The following is a 19,610-nucleotide window of genomic DNA, read 5'->3' on the forward strand; positions in this document are numbered from 1 at the left end:
GAAATCCTAGAACTCAAAATATAACACATGGAAAACTAAATAGATAAATTTATCAACAAATTAAACAGAAAAAAAGTGAATTGTTAGACCAGAAAAAATTACCCATAATTTCTTCCAGAAAGACAACTATAAGGATTAAAGCCTAGAAAGTAAAAAGAATGGAAAATATAGAAGGAAGAAAAAGAATAGTTAAAATAGTCAGTAAGAAGATTTTTAACAGGAAAAGATAAGGCAGGAGACAATATGGTACAGAATAATATTTAAAGATCTAGCATTCAAAATGTGTATTCTATAACTTATTTGTTACAACATTAATTCACAGATATTAGAAATCCTACTCACCCTCCAAGCAGGATACTAAAAGAAATTCATCTCTACTCACATTCCAGTGAAACTACAGAAAACCAAAGAGATTATCATGAAAGAAAGAAAAACAGCCAAGTAAAACAGATAAAGTTCTCTCAGAGGAGCAACAGTTAGAAGGACAATACATAAATCAACAGAAGCTATGAGAACCAGAGATTATAGACTGATTTAACATGCTGAAAAAACATCACCCAAACTCCTGCCATTCCAGAATTATTCTATACCCAGGAAAAATATTCCTTAAGATTTATTCAGACAAACAAAAACTGAGAGAAACTTAAAAAAATTCTAGAGAATATTATTTATGCAAAAGGAACATAAGAGTTGTAGGAAGCTGAAACCGCGTCGGCCTGTGGACTGAAAGGTCCTGGGTTTGATTCCCGTCAAGGGCATGTACCTGGGTTGTGGGCACATCCCCAGTAGGAGATGTGCAGGAGGCAGCTGGTCGATGTTTCTCTCTCATCGATGTTTCTAAATCTCTATCTCTCTCCCTTCCTCTCTGTAAAAAATCAATAAAATATATATTTTTTAAAAAGGGTTGTAGGAAAAGAACAAGACCAAGAAAACATTTAAATATAAATTTCAATAAATATTGACCATGTGAAACAATAGTAATAATGTCTGCAGAATTTCAAACATACACAAAATTAAAATAAAGCATACCATAGATGTTGAGGAAGAAAAATAGAGGTAACATTTGAGGAGTCCTTGCATTTTTTTGTGAAGAGAATAAAAGTACAATTACCATCACTAGCTGCTTCATAACAGTTTTTTCAACAACAGAGTGCATCTACCATGGTGGACCCACAAGATCATAATGAAGCTGAAAATTTCCTATTGCCTAGTGATGTTGTAACCACTATAGTGCAAGGCATTACTTACGTGTTTGTGGTGACGCTGGTGTAAACAAACCTACTGCACTGCCAGTCACAGAAAAGCGTAGCATATACAATTATACACAGTACATGATATTTGATAATGGAAGTAAGTGTAATTATTATATTATAACTTTTATCATTATTTTAGACTGGGTAATTTTTCTGTTTATGAAAGAGCAATGTGCTTAACACAATATGGAATGTTACAATGGCAGCAGCCGCATACATTTTGTGTTTATTGTGTTTCTTGATTGAATCATTTTCTCTTGTGCTGGACTTAAGCTCATGCTGTTTTCCCTAGGCTGTACAGAGTTTTAGCCTAGGAACAATAGGCTACACCACATTGCCTAGATCTAGAGTAGACTGTTCTGTCTAGTTTGTGTAACTGAACTTTATGATGTTTGCACTACAACAAACTTGCCTAACAACATGTTCCTTAAAACATATCCCAAAGGTAGATGGCACATATCTGTACAATTATATTAGATTTTGATAAGTCAAGAATGCATTTCGTATTAAGGTAACCAAAAGAAGAATAGTGAAAGGGTTTATAACTTCCATAATAAACCAAAGAGAAAAAAAATTACACAATCAATCCAAAAAAGGGTGGGGGGACATACACAAAACAGGAATGACAAGTAGCAAAATGTCACATTAAATCCCAAATATTTAAGTAATCATATAAATGTGAAATGACTAGCCTTAGCTGGTTTGGCTCAGTGGATAGAGTGTTGGCCTGTGGACTGAAAGGTCCCAAGTTTGTTTCCAGTCAAGGGCACTTGCCTGGGTTGCAGGCTCGATCCCCAGTAGGGGGTCTGCAAGAGGCAGCTGATCAATGATTTTCTCTTCATTGGTGTTTCTAGCTCTCTATCCCTCTCCCTCTCCCTTCATCTCTGAAATCAATGAAGATATATTTTAAAAAATAAATGTGAAATGACTAAATATTCCAGTTAAAAGACAGAAAGGGTTAGGGTAGATTGAATAAATATTGAATGGTGTCTACAGAAAATATATCTACACCAATAAAAGAGAAACATGCAAATTGGTGTTACTCTGCTACACCCACCAGCCAATCAGATGAGTATGCCAATTAACCCAACAAAGATGGTGGTTAATTTGCATAGACAGGCTCAGAGCGAAGACTGAAGACAATGTAGAAGGAAGCCAAGCGCTGCAGAAGGGAGCAAAGCTGCTGAGAAGCAAGCGGGGTGGCAGAGACTGTAGAGAAGCAAGAGGGTGGCGGAGGCGGGAGGGAAGCAAGAGGGCAGCAGAGGCGGGATGGAAACAAGCGGGGTGTCAGAGGCAGGTTTCACTCCCTTCTCTGCTTCGCTCTGGCCACAGGAAGCCCTATTCTTGCAGGAATCTTCCTGCAATAGGCCTCTAGTCTATAACATAAAAAAATGGAATTAGAAAAAAAGAATGGAAAGATATATGATGCAAATACTAACCATAAAAGTAGATGTAGCTGTGATTATTAGGTAAAGTAGGTTTTCCTGTTCTAGTGATAAAGACAGACACTTCATATGGTAAAAAAATCAGATGCCTAGGAAAATATAACAATTCTAAATTTGTATGCACCCAATAATAAGTCCTCAAAATTATACAAAAAAATAGAAAAAAATTAAAGGAAAAATTAGTTGACAATTTGACAAGATAAGTATTCATGTTGCCATCACTTATTCAAAATTTAATGAAGATCCCTAGCTGATATGGTAACTCAAGAAAAACAAAATATATAAAAACTTGAAATATGTAATATTTCAGATGAATATTTTCATCTAAAGTCTAAATTATTAGAATTAAAAGTGAGTTAAGTAAGGTGTTGCTGGTTACAAGTACAATCTACACAGCTAATTTGTATTTCTATGAGTTATAAAGTTTTAAGAAATGTTTTAAAAAGCATTTATAATGGTGTAAAAAATGTTCAAATGCCTAGGAATAAATCCAACAAAATATGTTAAGAAATTCTTATAGAAAACTATAATCATTATTGAGAGAAAATAAAGAAGCTCTAAATAAGTGGAAAGCTATGCCATGATCATGATTCATTATTGTGCAAACATGGTTAGAAATGGAACAAAATAGAGAGGCCAGGAGTATGAACCCTGCTTTATGATGAGCATCATCCCAGTTTGCTCAAAACAGCCTGTTTAAGTCTCTTGTTCTACAGCAATAATTAGCAATGCCCTCTTTTACTCTCAAAATCTAATCAATTTGAATAATAAATCCTATGGCCATCATATTTCTGACAAATGTGGTACTTCAAAGTTGGAAGTGAAGGGAGGCAATTTTCAATAAATTGTTCTGGAACATTTGGGAACCATATGGAAAAATATTAAAGTTGATTTCTGCATTAAACCAGTCAGATGGATAGTAGACTTAATTATGAAAGTGTTGGGGTCGAACCCCAGCAGGTCCAGGGGTCCCCAAAGGTGTGGACAGAGTCAATGAAGAAGGAATGACACGGAGACCGCCTTCAGTTGATCAGCTGCCTAGCCAGGATCTCTAGCCAGGATCTCCAGCTAAGTTCTGGTCAGGATCTCCAGTGAAGTTCTGGTGTTTATTGTCTTGTTACATCTGTATTTATACCAGTTGATTTTAATACTGTAAATTTCTATTGCAAAGGTTAAGGCATTTCTTATCTCCATTCCAGGGAGTAAAGATTATGTAGCTTAAGCGTGATTGTTTGTAGTTAAAGTGATTAACTACCCGCCTGGCACTTAGTTAAGGGGTTTTATCCACTCCCTAACTTCAGGGAAAAATCCCTACCTGGGGAAACAACTTTTCTCAGAGAGGTGACCTTGGTTAAAACACATAGCGCTAAGGGGAGCAAACATATTAAGAACAGTATGCTACATAGGCCAGGTCTCTTGAAACATATACTGTGCAGATGTTTCTTTCCTGCAGTGACTGTGTCAAGCAGTAAGGATGGAGCGGCTTCCGGCATGAAAGCAAAACAATAAAGCTTTTAGAAGAAAAAATAAAAATATATCATCATGTACTTGTGGAGAGAATGATTTCTTAGCAGGACACACACACACACACACACACACACACACATTTTTTGTTAGATTTGTTCCTAAACATTTGACATTTTTTATGTAAATTGAACCAAAAAAATTGTAAGAACTTCAGTTCTGCAGAACAGATTGTGAAGAGAAAGGAAAGGCAAGCTGCAGGACAGTCGAGGTAGACCAGCCCCCCAAGGAAAGGTGACACCTGAGACAATGTCCCCAAAGGCAGGACTGCCATTCTAGAGCATTTCCCACTTTGTTATTACCCAGGTGTGAACCCTGAGACAAAAGATACCTACTAAAAAGCGCTCAAATTAAAAAAAAAAAAGGGGGGGGGGGGGGGACAAATGAGGAGCAGAGCAGAGCTGTCTACCTACAGGGAGAGGGCTGCCTGGCCCTTGCAGCTGTGCTCACTTCACAGAGTGCTGTGTCACAATAAAGCTTTGTTCTTCACTGCACTCAAGTTGGGGATTCCTTTTGGCGTTGACTTGGCACCAATGCCCATCAGTTGACACAGGCTACCACTAAAATATACATATGGAAGGCAACTAGACTGTGTGTAGTCACAGTTTGGGAGAACTGGTTTCCAAACATTTTCAGAATTTTTGTATACTAGAAACACTTCCTTAGTTTACCTAGAGAAAGTGGCAGCCCATCTTGAGGAGAGAAAAATGGTGAATCTGGCTGGATATCAAAAAATGAAGACTGCTTTTAAAATCACCCAAATTCAATCAAATGTGCTGTGTGGTTCTGCATTGGTCTGTTTCTCTACACAGAAATTCTGCTGTGTTTTTGCCATCCCAAATTTTTCCTTACTCAAATAAGCCACAACATGGTAATTAGAGTTCTTGTCTCACCATAGTTAGGCTTCTAGCTCAGGGCAGGGAGAGACTCGAAGAAACTTAATGATGAATTGAAAGGGGGCAGAGATAGAATATTGGGGAACCAACTAATATTGTGAGAAATATTAATCATGCTCTGTTAACCATGATTCTGATTAAAGAAGGCACTTTCTACCCTGGCTGGAGCTGACCTGGAGATGCAGCCCTTTGAAGATCCCCAGCCCTTTTGCATATCTGCAGGCCTTTGCAAAGATCCAGCCTGCTTACCAGTTAGTTTTGGCACTCCCTTTGGCTATTTCCTCATGAAACCCCAGCCCTTGCATATCACTCAGCCCTTTGGAGACCCCTAGTCTTTTTGCATATCTGTAAACTGTCCTTTTGCCTACTTGTCCTTTGAAATTCTACCTATATAAGCAGCTGGCTAATGGTGGGCTGCAGAGCAGATTTTTGTGGATGACCTGCTGCTCTCCCATACTGCCAGCAGTATTGGAATAAACACTCATATGATTCAACCCTGTCTCTGCTTCATTGGCTTGAGTCATGACAGGTAGCACTGACCCATTGTTTGTTCAGTTACAGAATGACACCGAGCCAGCTCTGGAGCTCCAAACGTGACATTTGTATTAACATCAACCTCATGAAACAGGAGGTATTGACTTCATTCTATAAATGAGAATAAGTAACCTACCTTGGATCTCAGAGAAGAATGGGGACTCCTGCCTCAAAGCTTTGCAGAGACCATCCTGGTTCATCATAAACTGAAGTCCCTGAGGCTCACCATTGAGTTTCATGCAGAGGGCTGAGAAATGCGTTCTAAGCTTTTCTAAGAGATTCGTGTTATGGTTTCACCCTCAGCTGCGAATTTCAGCCAATTAAAGTGAAATCTTCAATAATTTCAAAATATCAAATAAACTTGCTTTTGAAAGGGCAGGATGTAACCAGAAATTGCAGGAGGTAAATGGCATTTCAGTAGAACCTGCTGGGTCATCATTTCTCCATAGCACAAGTTTAGCTCTCTGTTCCTTGTTAATGTCACTGCCAAGAGCTGAGATCTCTACAAAAAAAAGTGTACATCTGGTTAAGGATAAGAAATAAATTAGAGGACAAATTTGTCAGTTTAGAAAATAATCCAGGACTAAGACAGGATCTGTTATCTTTCAACCTTGGAGAGATCAGTGACTCGTAAACATGTACAGATTATAAAGTATAAAAGCATTTCTTCATCTAAACTCTCAGAGTTCTAATTACATATACAGGATTTCAAAGGCAGACACTTCCTTATCTGAAAAGAACACACACACACACACACACACACACACACACACACACACAAAACAGTCAGTAGCCACTGTGATAAGGGCCCAATCTATGGGGTGTGGGATAGAGTGGTTTGGAGCGAATGAATCAGAGCTAAATTGCTCTGCCGAAGGATGACTTATAGTGTAAAAACGTCATCTGTGTCAGGGACCAAAGGTGATTTTCTAGTACATAGGAGAGTCAATTGAAAAAAAAAAAAAAAGCAATGCATAGCAAGAACAAGAGGATGCTATTAAAAGAGGTCTTCAAAGATTTATTACACCAGCACTTTCCTCGTTTTGTAAATCAGTGGTGATAAATCCCAATAATAAGGTACTTTGCTTCAGCAGACACATAAGTTTTTCTGTAAATTAAAACTTTAAATTTATAAATTTTTATTGCACAATATTTTTAAAGGTCAATATTCAAAGAATAAATCTGTATTGCAAATTTTAATTTTCTATACAAAATTTGATTCATTAGTGGAAATATTTAGGAAATCAGGTCAGATTCCTCTTGCCTCATTTTCTGGTAAATCCAGATGTTTTCTATGCAGGCAAAACAGTAGATATATATATTTTTAAATCCTACCCAAGAAGTGAAGATATTTTTTCCATTGATTTTTGAAGAGAGAGTGGAGGGGAGGGGGGAAAGAGAGAGAGAGAGAGAGAGAGAGAGAGATCAACATGATAAAGACACATCAATTGGTTGCCCGCTCATGCCCCAATGGGAGGCTGAGGGTCAGGGATCGAACCTACAACCCAGGTAAGTGCCCTTAACTGGGAATCAGGCCAATACTCTAGCCACTGAGAAAAACTGACCAGGGTAAAACAGTAGGTATTTAAAATTTTCAATTGCTTTCAAGTGGCACAATTATATTAAAAGGTAAGGACTTACATACTTTTTTAAGTCATTAATTCCTTACTGTACTTTGTCCTATATACTTGCTGTTGTTGCTTGCTGAACTAATTTTCAAAAATAAATGTTTTCAATCATTATAGGGATTTTAAGTTAAATATATCAACTCCAGAAATATTGCTAATCTAGAACAGGTAAGGTTCTCCATATTCAAGGTTCACAACCTTCCAGTGAACCATGACAATAGCATGAAGTATCTCGAGATTTTTCTAATTCTCTGTTCTAGTTTTAAATTCATTCATTGTTTAATTAATGTTCTTTCACCATGTATTGTGTGTTAAGCTCTAAGGATGCAACAATAGGCCCTAAGGATGCAACAATGAACCAAACAAAACCCCTGCTCTAGTTTATGTCTAGTTCATAAAAGAGCTTTCCAATGATGACTCTGGTTAACTGAACCATTATATAGAATGGTAACAATTTGATACCTGGCACCTTAACCCCATGCCTTTGCTGACATCCTTCCTTTTGTTGTAATACAAGGGGTTGTCTTTCATACCGAGTGCCAAAGTTTCATCTTCTACAGTATTTAGTATACTGGCCTTCTGAGTGATTTCATTTATCTAGTTACTAGAGGTCCTATGCATGAAATTCGTGCAAGAGTAGGCCTTCCTTCCCCTGGCTGCCAGCACCGGCTTCCCTCTGGCACCTGAGACCCGGGCTTCCCTCGCAGCCCTGGCTTCATCTGGAAGGTTGTCCAGAAGGACATCCAGTCTAATTAGCATATTATGCCTTTATTATTATAGATTAGTGCATATTTTCTGATATCTACTCCACTGGGTACACTGATGAAACAGAGCTGTGAATACCCAGGCATAGCTAACCTTGGAGCAGGTGGGTCTCCCCTCTAAAGGGAAGAGTAAGTGCAAAGGCACAGGGTTAAGAAACCCTTCTGTAATTAGATAGTAATAAGTGAAGACAAGAGCAAGGGGGCTGTTTTAAAGCAGACAGCAATATGAACTAATTTACATGAAAAGTGTTTCCTCTGCATGCCAGGTGAAGACAGATTGGAGGGTAGCCAGAAGTGGAAATTTGAGAATTACTTAGGGTCTATTCCAGTAGTGAGAGACGAGAGGAGCTTCAAACAGGGCACTGTGAGGTTGGATATCAAGAGATGGATTTGAGATCTACTTGGAAGCAGCACTTAGCAGTAGATAAATTGTGAAGGTTGAAAGGACATGAATTATTAAGGTTTTCTTCCAGCTTTCTAGCAACTGAGTGTATATATATGCTGCTGCTTTGATGGGAGGGCAGGTCTGGTGGGAAGTTGAGAGTTTAGTCACGAACACTAGGTCCTTCAGAAGGGAACTCCATGCAGGAAGTGGACATGTGGATCCAGACCTCAGAAGAGAGGTGTGGGAGGAGTTATAAATGTGGTTGTCACATGAGTGAATGAGAGTCCCAGATGTAACTCTTTGCAACATACAATATTTAACAAAGGCATAGTCTCTAAGATGTATCGCAGGAGAGCCAGTCAGTCATTTATTTATCCAGGTGTTAGGGACAAGGACTGGGTGGGTGGCCTCTCAGGGGCCTTTGGCCCTGTGGCCCTGTGATTCTACAGGGACTAGGAAGGTTCCTGACCAAAACCCAAATTCCAAGTCCTCTGTCTACCTCTTCACTCAACAGGTGGAAATGTGCACCAAAGTGTGTGATTCTCCTTGCCCTAGATGCTAAAGACGAAAAAATAAATAAGAAAAGTGAAGGTGCAAAGGTGGCTGTCTATTCCGGAAGACAAGTACCATAAACAAATCACCATTGTAGAGTGAGAGGGGTGGGGCAGAGGCATAGCACTTTCAAAGGGAGAGGGACAGATTTTGCCTTGGGGTGGGATGGGTTAATTCTGGAACCTGGTGACTTAGTCACATGTTGCCATTCAGTTGTCTTTTTTGCTTTTTTTATGTTAGTTTTGTTTAATTGTTGCAACCGTCCATCTTCCTAACTAGGGATTACCTTTGTTTGACTGTATAGAACTTATAAAGTTCTTTTCAAATGTCTATATTTTGATGACATCTGCTAAGAATTAGCTAGTGTTTTATATGGTATCTCCAATGCTTTTAAATAGTACAGCTCAAAAATATCTCACAAAATGAGTACACTCATGTATTTAGCACCCAGATCAAGAAATAGGATTCTCCCAGCACCCTAGAAATCACAGACCCTTCCCAACGTATGCTCTCCTCTACTTTCTTCTGACCTTAGAGGAGTTGTCTCCATATACTGTTGGACTTACTGTTACATTTTGTGTGTAAGTGTGTGTGGAGCCCATGATGAATCTATTTTAAATGATCCATTTACCTTGTGAGGAAAGCAATATCTTTTAAGACTAAAGCTCTGTGTGTACACACCCTAACAAAGGATTCTGGCCCCATTTGGTTTTTTTCCTTTTCTCACTGCTCTTTTCTCTTGGATGTTAAGAAAGCCTTCTAAATATTGTTAGGTGTGATCAAATCACTGAATCGATACCTATTTCCCTGGGAAACTGACCTTTAGACCACTTCACAGCCAACATTTCCTTTTGCTTAGACCACATTCCATTTGCTAAGACCAGGACTTACCCAGGATCCAGACCTTCCCAGAGAATTCCCCTCTGAAAAAGCCCACCTAGAGTCCTTTAAAATATCTGACCCGCATCCCTGGGTGCTGGCACCATTTGGGAGCTCAGCCCATCTGGTTTCCAAATGACCTAATAAATTTATAATTCTTTACCACTTTTGGTCTCGTGCGTTCCTCCTTCAGCAACCCTAACAAATATGAGCATCCTGTCACCAGGTAAGCAGCACCTTTCTCTTTCTGAGATATTCAGCCAGTTTTTGTAACAACAATGAATAAAACTCTTGGCAAGGCTTCTTTGCTGCTACATTTAAGAAGAGCTGAAAGACTGAAAGTAAATCAAAATCAGTGCTAACACAGGAAGTCCTAGAGGGAAAAAGCCAAACAATTTGGTAATTCACATTACCACTAACCTAGCAACCAAGGAGCTCACACAGGAGAGTGGAAACCCCAAGGAAAAAGAAAGGTCCTTCTTTCTCTTCCCATCACTCCTCCCCAAACCCTGCTCCCTGCCCACGGTGGGCTTTCTGAGCAGAGCCCTTCCACATTCTCAATTGCAACCCTGGGGAGATTGTGCTGTGACAGGGTCAACAATGATATTGAAATAGATCAAACTCTGAAATGAAGATAATACCTCATGCTACATTGTGCTTACATGATACTTTTCTAAACTTGCTATGAGCTTATTTAATCCTCTCAACAATCTGATGGTGTCAATATCCTCATTTTACAGGTGACAAAACTGAGAAACAGAGATCTTATGCAAGTTGTCAAAGGTCACAAAGAGCCAGGGTTCAAGCTAGACAGTCTTTCTCCAGAGTCTGTGCTCTCAGCCATCACACTGCACTCATTATAGTGGAGGTGTTGTGGGCAGCGGGAATGGCACCAGCTGTTAGACCAGAGGTGTCAGACCAGACCTGAGTTCAGCAACCTTGGTACTTGAGTTCTGGCTATGAAAGAATTCAGAGCCAAGACTCAAACTATAAGAGAACATTTATTTGGAGAATCACAGAGGTAGAAGAAGTAATTTGTAGAAGAAATGGGCTTAGGAAACAAGTGATAGAGGTAAAGGAAGGTCCCTTGGAGCTTAAGAGTGAGGAAGGTAATGGTAAGGCACCTGGGGGGGATGCGGCAGGGTGGGGGAAGGGAAACGCCCGGGGTGCTCCCAGGAGGGAGAGGCCACTGGGTTCTCTGGCCAAAGGTGTTTTAAGGGGTCAGGTCCCAGGGGAAGATCTCAATAGAATATCCACAGCTTTCCAGGTATGCTCTTTTAGGGTCGGGGTCTCCATGGATTGATTGGTCAGTGCTAGGGCAGGAGGTCATTATTGAATTCAGCTGGTCCTGAGGTCAGCCTTGTTGCTTATCTGGTTTTTCTGCTTTTCTGGCCCTGGAGCTGAGATACAACTGAGGCCTATTAGTAGATGCTATCCTAGGGAGGAAAGGTCAGGGGGTCCAAACCACGTGACCAGCGACATGCTAGGGGAAAAAAGGTCACCCTAGGGGTAAGGTCTCACCCTACAATTGTTCTTTGCTAGGTACCCAGGGCTTTTGGCCCTGGTGAATTTCTATAACTGGCCCATCATGTAGGGAGCGGCTATAGGGTTAAGCCTCGGACTGACCTGTTGGCAAAGCCACAAACAAGTCCCAGCTTAGAGGGCACAGTCCTCTTAGCATAATTATGTTTGACCTTATGATGCTCCCTAGATCTTATCTGGGTAGCTAATGGGCTGAGGGAATGTAGCAAGTGCTGCCAAAACAAGTGAAACTCACAAGAACGTTGTAACTATGGTGACCACTACCTTGTTTACCTCTGGCTATAAAATAAAGGCTCCACTTGTTGTCTGGATCTCTCTCTGTGGCCTTAGCCAGGCACAGGAAGATCCACCTAGACCCAGCTTATTCTCTTTGTCTTTTCTACATCCTTTGCCGCCCCCCCTCAGGCTCACCGGACCCTTGGCTGTGCTGGCACAGCACACATCGCCCTTGCTGTGCTCATGTGTGTCTAACTGCCTACAACAGAGGGATGGGGATGTATTCAAGACAACCTCTGGGTAATATTTACTCCTTGTCTTGAAGACCACTGCTCAGGTTGGTATATAAAGGTTCCTGTGTACCAATGTATTAATGTACATGGTAGTGGCTGAGGATGGCCAAGTCTTTGTAGTCTGGGAGCCCTTTAATGGAAGAAAATGATAGGATGAGCTCAGCTGCAGAGGACTCTCAACATAAGGATCAGGTCCTATTTAGAACGGTAGACTCGAAGGGCAAAAAGAGATGGGTATTGGCATATCAATCATGGAATCCACATTCCTCATGGGGGAAAAAGAAGAATGTGAGCCCAATGTTCTGTAAATTCCTTCAAACCCTAGCATCCTGCATTCTTCGTGTGTGGTCATAGTTCCGTTTATGAATAGGACTCACTCGCTACATGTTGGTCATCAAGATGGCAAAACTTTTCCAGGCTTGCAAAACAAGATATTTGGCACAATTTGGGTAATTCCTGTGACTGCAGTTCATTGTGCTAAGTAAAAATATTATGTAGAGCTGGGGGTATAACCCTAAAAAAAAAAAAAAAAAAAAAGAAAGAAAGAAAAGAAAAGACATAAAGTGTTTTAGTTAGCAAGGACACTACACTCCTCAAATATGCAGAAGCCCTAATATTTATAGGATGGTTCATATTTATGGAAAGAAGCGTGAGAGCTGGACCCTTGAGTTCTTTGGAAAAGTATTTGCCTTAACCCACTCATGGCATAGACATTTTCTAGCTCAGATAATTATGGGCTATTATCAAAGATTACTCAAAGGTTATTATTGAATACAGCTCTATCTATCTCTTTGACAACCAAACATGTTGCCTGGAAACAATTTCCTTGTTGGCTTCATATCTCTTCTTTTCATTGTTTTTATAACTTCAGCAAAGCTTCTCAATTCTGTTCCTCCTACACAGAATAAAGTCCTTTTATGTTCTTGAATTATCAGGCAGCAGATATGGTAACAGATTCATCAGGCTTAATTATAAGCTAGGAAGTTGACATTCACTGCCATTATTGCATTTCAACTTTGGTTTGAATTTGAAGCATTATGGGACAAATTCCCATTGACTTTTAAAAATACTACCTGTGAGGCCTGTGGCAGAGAATGCATTTATACTGGGGGAAAGCAATGGTGACATTTCATGTTCAGGTTCAGGTTCAGGTTCATGTGCTTGCTGTAAGGAGTTTGGCCAGAAATGAATTTGTCTGAAGAGCAGGAAGAGTATGGTACTTTAAATTTTTAACACAAAGCAACAAGGCATGTTTTATATTTCTAGCAGTTGTTAACATAAAAACATTGAAACCTGTAAAGAATTTTTGTGAGTTTATTTGAGCCAAACTGTCAACAATTGCCAGGAATCAGAACCTCAGCAGATTGGGATAATGCTCCAGAGAATGGCAGTTTCTTATCTATTTTTATACATTGCAATCAAAGGAGGGAACATAGGTGAGTTACATGAAATCCATTGGTGATAGATTAGAGAGGTGGGAGAAAGCAAAGCAGGGGGGTGGGGAGAGCACCCCTGGGATTGGATAAAAAGTAAAATGATAGACACATACTTAGGTGGGTACAGGATAGTCAACAGTCAACAATTAACATGATAACAATAACAATGAAGGACCCCTTGGGAAGTTACAAGTTACCCAGACATTTCAAGGATATGTTATCAATAGAGGCCCAGTGCACAAAATTCATGCACAGGTAGGGTCCCCAGTGGTTGACGGCTGCTGGCCAGGGCCTCCCTTCATTCCGTGCCACCCCCTGGTGGTCAGCACATGTCATAGTCAGTGATCAAACTCTCGGTTGGTCGAACTCCCGAGGGGACACTTTGCATATTAGGCTTTTATATAGATAGATAGATGCAAAAAGACAGATAGGCTTAGTTAAGGTAAAGATTGACCTTCTCAGTGAAGATACCAGCCTAGGATGTAACTACCCACCATAACTGCTTTTAGTTAAAGTTTAATTTCAGACCATCCTTTGTGGTTACTTTAGGTCTGTAAGACTGCCATGAAGGCCTTCCCTGATCTTGTCAGGTTAGCATGTGGCCCCTTTTGTCCCCACAGTAAAAATGTTAGAAGATTCTTAACTAGTTGCAGTGCAAATTTGGAGGACACTGAGCACCTACTGTACCTGAAACCACGTTGGTCTGAGCCAGGTAGAAGTGCTGATCATCTGCAGCGGCTCCTGAGGATACCAGCTCTGCCACCTCCTGAGACTCTTCAATTCCTGGCCAATGCCTGAAACTTCATGGTTAACCTACATCTAAGACTTAAAACTTTGTCTTCTTTAAAATAATCATGCTTACTCAGAATAATAGTCCTTAGTTATCATTTATATCTTAGTGAAGATCAGTCATTTGATCTTTGTAGGACTGAGGATCTGAGAACAAGACATGAGTGGAAGAAAGATCTTGAGATCTCTGGGCTCTGTGGAAATGACAAACAATGAGCCCTTAACACAGACTTTGAAAAAACACTGGCCTGAGGCTGGCCCTGGCTATGATATTCTGGTTTGGTGACCTCCATAAATACCTGAATGCACAGACATCAGACAAGTACAGATTTATTTTCATTCTTCCTTCTATATCACCAACACTCCCATCCTCACTAACCACACAGTTGTGAAGAATTATAGATTTCCCCCAAAAATTCATTTCTGTTTATGCACATAATGAGTCAAAAGACATTGAACAAAACTGATAAAACTGAAAGGAGAAATAGATAAACCCGCTATGATAATTAGAGGTTTGAACATGTATCACTCATTAAGTGATAGAACAAGTAGACAGAAGATCAGTGAGTATAGAATAGCGCACCACTATAAATCAGACCAATCTAATAGACCTTTGCAGGACATTCACCCAACAAAAGAATACACATTCTCTTCAAGATACACATTCTTTTATGGCCCCAAAATAGGCCATATTTGGGGCCATACAACAAATCTCAATATATTTAAAATGATATAATCATATAAAGTTTTTTCTTCTGACTTCAATAGAATTAAAGTAAAAATATATCTGAAAAAAATCTCCAAATATTTAGAAAGTAAAAAAATGCACTTGAAAGTAACCCACGAGCTCTAGTAAAAATAAAAAGAGAAATAAAGAAGTATGTTGAACTGGGTTTTATTTATTTATTTTGAATTTTATTTTTAAAATAAAAAATAACATTAAAATGTGTGGTGTGCAATGAAAGTAGTGCTTAGATAGAAATTAAAAATAGAAAAAAAAGTCTCAAATTGATGATCTGAGCTTTCATCCCAAGAAACAAGAAGAGGAAGAGAAAAATGAGCCCAAATTAAGCAAAGAAAATAAATATGCTGAAATCAATCAAATAAAAAACAGAATAAATAGAGAAAATTAAAAGCCAAGAGCTAGTTTTCTGAGATATAAATAAAATTGATAAACCTCTAGCCAGACTGATCAGAACAAAAAGAAAATATGCAAATTACAAATATCAAGAATGAAACAGAAGATATCACAATAAACTCTACAGATAATAAGAAAATACAAAAAAACTTTAAAACATTCAACAACTTTGATGAGATAAATGTATTTATTGAAATATAAAACTAGCGAAGCTCATCAAGAATAACTTATAACCTGACTATTCTATACCAGTCACAGGACTTGAATTTGTAGTTAAACACCTTCCCACTGAGAAAACTCCAGGTCCAGATAGCTTTCATTGTTGAACTCTATCAAACATTTAAGGAAGAAATAATACTAATTCTATACAAGCTCTTTCAGACAGCAAAACTAGATAAAGACTAGATAAAGACTGTTATTATTTTTGTTTGTTTGCTTATACTAAAGCAGAACCATTCATGCCTTTTCCCCTTTCTAGAATGCTGATATCTACTATCTGTACCTGTTGAAGTACCAGTTAGCCTTCAAGTCCTCTATCAAATATGCCTCCTCCACTTGAATAAAGAGATATCTTCTTTTTCTCAGTGGCCCTAGCTCTCACAGTGCAAACACTGAGTCCTACTCGACCCTCTGAGATATCCTGGAATCCGAATTGTTAGAGCTACTCAAGCAGCAGGAAGGGGCATCTTTTCGTAAAGCAATATTTTCATTCGTATCCTTGGCCTTCTATTGCTCTTTGCTCACACCTCCTTTAACAGTTACCAGATACTTCTTTGAATGATCACTGGTGTCCCCATTTTAAAGCTGCTAAGAGATGATAAACTCTTTGAGGGCAAAACCCACTTCTTTATTTTTGTAGCTTCTTCAGATCCTAATAATTTAAACAAAATATAAAACAGACCATGAAAAATGTGGAGAGTGGCTACAGCATTCGGACAGGTTCAAGCCTTGGACTGACTTGTGGCAAAGCCATATACAAGTCCCAGCTTGGAGGGCAAAGCCCTCCCAGCACAATTATAGCCAAAAGGCTATGGTTGTAAGCTTGACCTTATAGTTCGACCCTGCAGTCCTAAGTAGCTAAAGGATGTGAGCTGCAGGAGGGTGCAGTAAGTGCTGCCTAAACAAGCTTGATAGAGTTCAGAGAATGGCAACAACAGGAAAGAAGCAGATTTGAAATTCACAAGAACGTTGTAAACATCTTGCCCTTGTTTTGCTTTGTGTGATCTGACTATAAAATACTAGTAAAAACTCAGCTTACAGGCTGTGTCACTGTTTCCACATCCAGGCACAGTGATCCACCTAGCCCCAACTGTATTCTCTTGTCTGTTTTCTTTAATCTTTCACCGCCCCTCCTCAGGTTCACTCCTGGCTGTGCTGGACATAGTTCAGAAAAGTACTGTAATATGAAGGATTCTGTACCAGCCCTTTTGGAATATAAAGAAAAGGAAGATAAATTCTAATTAAGGGACTTTGCTTAGGAGATGGCATTGAACCAATCCTAACTGTTATGACTAAATGTATGATTTCAGCAACTCTTTTACAATTACATGTGAAAGTATTTTAATTATGTGTGTACTCATTCTGACAACTTAACTTAGAAGTTCTCTTACTGATTTTTATATTCTTGACACATACATTGAATCTTTGTTAAATAAGTGAAGGAGGAAAACAAAAGAATAAATGGATAGATGGATGGATGGATGGATGGATGGATGGATGGATGGATGAATGGATGGATGGATACCATTTAGTAAACAGGCCCAGTGACCAAATTGATCTAAATTGAGGTGCTGTACTGGGAGGTAGAGATTCTAAAATGACATGCTGACCTCCCACTTCAATTTCTACACTCAATTCAAAGGAAACCTCTTGATCTTTCTCCAGTGAACCCAGAATCTCCATAGAAAGTCTGAGGGAACTACATTATGTCATGGGAATTTGATTAAGTGCACAGCGTCAGCAGAGGTGTTAACTTGTCTGTAAATCACATAGTTAATGGATGAAGCCATTTCCCAAGTAAAACTGTCCATAACCGTAAGCTACTGTTATTTTTTAGGGTGTTATTATTTTTGTTTGTTTGCAGACAGTATTATCAAGATTATTAAATTAGGGAATGGTGCTTACTAGGTATATTAATGGAAAAACTTATGATTAAACATATCTCTATCAAAATAACTGTGATTTTGATCTTTTCCTTTCCCACTCTGGTCAAGTTCTGTCACATGGGCAGTGAGTGAGACCTGATTACTGTAGGAGCTGGATTCAGTGACTCAGTCCTATGACACTATCTGAGACAACATTGGTTATCTGTAAGTGACCTAATCTTTGTGCTAGAACAGAGACAGTCACCCCGCACTAAGATTTACTTCTTTATGTTTTAGCAACACAAGGGGAAGAACAGCCAGAAGTAAATCACAGAAGAAAAGTTTGGCACACCTGGCTTCAAAGGTTAAGGGAGAAGTCACAGCTGGACTGGTCCCAGCACATTGAAACATTGGCCACTTCTGGAAATACCCAGGATTAGAAAGAAAAGTCTTTAGAAATGGGTATTTCACAGGGGTCTTTCAAGATTTATAATGGAACATCTTCTGTGTGCTAAGCATTTTTATAGTAACGATTTTGACTCCTCCCTGGAGCTACAAGTAAATGTCATTAGCTCAGTTTTAGCAGTGAAGAGGCTGATATTCAGAGTATAGAGATGATGAGCCAGCACTCAAACCAGTCTTGACTCCAAACCCATGCTCTCGTTGCCATCTCTCTGCACACCTCAGTGAGCCATTGAGGTATCAGGGCAAGGAGAGGGACAGATGGACAGGCCTGGGGGGAAGAGGGACTGATGTTAAGAGAGGAAGAGCAGCCACTACTGGCCACTTTTGATTGAAATCTCAAAAAAATTATAGAGTTTAATGTTGTTCCCAGCTGACTTTTGCAGTTCTTAGAGATAAAGATCCTCTTTTTTTCCTGTTATTGGCCTATAGGGATCCATTTGCCTGCACACATAAAAGTCCAATAAGACACGGACAGGAGTTTCCAGCAAAGGAACTAAAGATTTATTTAAGGAAATGGCACCAAACCTGGAGACACAGGTGAGCTGATGCTCTGAAAACTGGCTCTGAATGGCTTCCAGGAAGGAGCTGGGTTATATAGGGGAGAAATCATTAACCATGGTGACTAAGGGAGCTGGGGTCCTGGCCTCTACTGAATGACTGGGGCCAGGGTAGAGGGTAGTTAGTCATTGTATCAGGCCCTGAGGTTAGCCCTGGCATTGTTCTTAAGACTGCTTGATACTGATCAGAATCTAGCATCAAGTTCCTGTGCAGTTACATGTCTGCATTTCAAAATAAATTTGAAGCTTTTCCAATAGGAAATCCCAAATTATCGATAAACAATGGTATGAGGTTTTGATCTCCCCTCTCCACCTGCCTTTATTCTCTACACTCTGGCAGCTCCTATGTCACAGCTGAATAATGGCCTCCACGGACCTTATCCCCAACCTAGCCCTCACTATTTGTTAGTTATAACTCTTGGTTGCAAGTTATAGAAACTTGACATAAACTGGATTAAGTGGAAAGAAAGGGTAGGGTTACTGAAAGCTTGGCACTCCCACAGAAACGGTAGTGGGGTGACTGGCCTAGAAGTCTTCACTAAGACCTCAGATAAGCCCAGGCTTCTCTCACTGGTTTCCTTCCCAGGGTCTGCCTTATTTCATCACACTGGCTTTCTTCACAAAGCAGGAAATGCATTATTACAACTCTGATCACCATGACTAAGGAGGCTTGCTCGCTGTTCCAGAAAAGAACTCGTTCCAAGGATCAGGGTCTGAGGTGGGGCATCAAACAAAGATGACTGGATGAGTTTCCCTCCCAGCCCAGGGCTGGGCCAGGTGGACTGAGAGAAGCTCACAGTTCCCCCTGGCAACACGCACTTAGAGGAGCGGGAACATAATGTCCCTGAAGAAAGCGGTTGTTGAAATGTGTACACAAAAGTCTGAAGGTCCACTGTCACTGTTGGAGCCAATCTCTGCAAGTGTGTCCTGCACTGCGGGAGGGGAACATTGCTGAAGGTTCGGCCAGTGGCTCTCCCTACCCAAACATGGTTATGCAAGGACTGCAATCCAATAAAGGACTCTACATGAAGTTTATGTAAAAAATGTTATTTACTTAGAAGTTATAATCATTAATGTACAAGCATATCTTTAAGCCTTAACAAATATTTATTTAAAAGTATTTTTACAGAGCCCTGGGCCAGCTTTCTCTTGCCATTCTTTTCCTCTGAGGCCTCGACGTCTCAGCTCACCACCACTTATTGCTGCAACTGGGCTCCCTCTGTCCTTGCA

The 19,610-nt window shown here is 39.7% G+C and overlaps 1 long non-coding RNA gene across 1 annotated transcript; it reads left to right on the forward strand.

Moving 5' to 3' along the window:
- The first annotated feature begins 11,747 nt into the window (after window positions 1–11,747).
- Window positions 11,748–19,305, forward strand: LOC139001980 (uncharacterized). The gene is made up of 3 exons (XR_011470120.1): window positions 11,748–11,955; window positions 18,253–18,360; window positions 18,967–19,305. It is a non-coding gene; the product is annotated as an uncharacterized lncRNA (long non-coding RNA).
- Window positions 19,306–19,610: the final 305 nt, after the last annotated feature.

The sequence above is a fragment of the Myotis yumanensis genome, unplaced genomic scaffold (genome assembly GCF_028538775.1).
Source record: "Myotis yumanensis isolate MYYU_CA2020_CCGP unplaced genomic scaffold, mMyoYum1.0.hap1 SCAF_2, whole genome shotgun sequence".
Taxonomy (NCBI): domain Eukaryota; kingdom Metazoa; phylum Chordata; class Mammalia; order Chiroptera; family Vespertilionidae; genus Myotis; species Myotis yumanensis.